Here is a 1,921-nt window from a genome sequence, read left to right as displayed (position 1 = left end):
TGCCTCGCTTAAATGTTTAATGATATTTTGTTAAAATATCTCTGTAGTGTCTGCCAAAATATTGTATCTCTTATCACATTTTTGTGGAATTGTTAGGGGCCTTACCCATGGATTAAAAAAACAACAAAAAACCTTTTTCATTACTAATGAGATCTGCATATGGGAGATACGTCTGAGCGATGTTACTTATTTTTTTTATGAAAGCTTAGAGATAAGAAACGAGATATTTTCATACCTTTTGAACCATAAAACATTTCTGTAATCCATCTCTCTTGGCTACGTTTGCTGGGTTAGATGAGAGTTGCAATCCAGAGCCACCAGATTGCCTACTACTAGTTTGGATACACCAGTCTGGAAGTTAAACTAAAAACTTCACAACAGAAATAGAAGAGGTAGTAAACTCTTTACTCCATAGAGAAACCACCTGAGTTTGGTGCTCCCTAGTTACTATGTGATACTATACCCTCATCTGGTCTATGGAATTGACTTTTGGTTTGCAGAACTAGAATTGGTCTGCAGACACTGCTTGTTAACAGATATGGAAAAAATGGGTTCTATTCAGAATAGTTATGTTCAGGAATGTTGCCATCAAACACTGTTGTTTATTCGTTTAGTCGCTTCCAACTCTTCGTGACTTCATGGACCAGCCCACGCCAGAGCTTCCTGTTGGTCATCAACACCCCCAGCTCCCCCAGGGACGAGTCTGTCACCTCTAGAATATCATCCATCCATCTTGCCCTTGGTCAGCCCCTCTTCCTTTTGCCTTCCACTCTCCCTAGCATCAGCATCTTCTCCAGGGTGTCCTGTCTTCTCATTATGTGGCCAAAGTATTTCAGTTTTGCCTTTAATATCATTCCCTCAAGTGAGCAGTCTGGCTTTATTTCCTGGAGTATGGACTGGTTTGCCAAAAGAGTCTTGGGAAGGGGAGCAAAATGGCACTTTATCTTGCATCAGAAGCCTTTAGGTTTTAATCTTGCAGTTTTTGTCTTCTCTACAACAATAAACTTCAGCAAAGGATCGTTACCTTGTTGTGGTGCTGGAGCTTGAGCACCTCAATGATGCCATGAGCTAAACCATGAAGGGCCACCCAAGACGGGAAGGTCATGACAGAGAGGTCAGACTAAATGCGATCCCTGGGGAAGGTAATGGCAACCCACCGCAGTATTCTTGCTGTGAAAACTAAATGGATCAGTACAACCAGAGATATGTCGGTATACCATTGGAAGATGAGACCCCCAGGTCGGAAGATGGTCAAAATGCTACTGGGGAGGAACAGGATGAGTTCAACTAGCCCCAGACGTGATGACGCAGCTAGCTCAAAGCCGAAAGGACGGCTAGCAGCCGACGGTGCTGGTGGTGAACGGCGAATCCAATGTTCTAAGGATCAACACACCATTGGAACCTGGAATGTAAGATCTATGAGCCAGGGCAAATTGGATGTGGTTATTGGTGAGATGTCCAGATTAAAGATAGACATTTTGGGCGTCAGTGAACCTAAATGGACTGGAATGGGCCACTTCACATCAAATGACCACCAGATCTACTACTGTGGACAAGAGGACCACAGAAGAAATGGAGTAGCCTTCATAATTAATAGTAAAGTGGCTAAAGCAGTGCTTGGATACAATCCAAAAAACGACAGAATGATCTCAATTCGAATTCAGGGCAAGCCATCTAACATCACAGTGATCCAAATATATGCCCCAACCACAAATGCTGAAGAAGCTGAAGTAGAGCAGTTCTATGAGGATCTGCAGCACCTACTGGACAACTGTCCTAACAGCCAGGAAACACGCTGAGACAAGGAACTGGTCTCTAATGTTTATTGCTAGTACTTAACAGGAATCCTAACAAACTGAAGAAGCGTGGGAAAACCCAGACATATAAACCCCAAAGGTTAAGGCGGTCCCGATCTGTGTCT

The sequence above is a fragment of the Candoia aspera genome, chromosome 6 (genome assembly GCF_035149785.1).
Source record: "Candoia aspera isolate rCanAsp1 chromosome 6, rCanAsp1.hap2, whole genome shotgun sequence".
Lineage (NCBI taxonomy): Eukaryota > Metazoa > Chordata > Lepidosauria > Squamata > Boidae > Candoia > Candoia aspera.
This window is presented reverse-complemented; position numbering follows the sequence as displayed.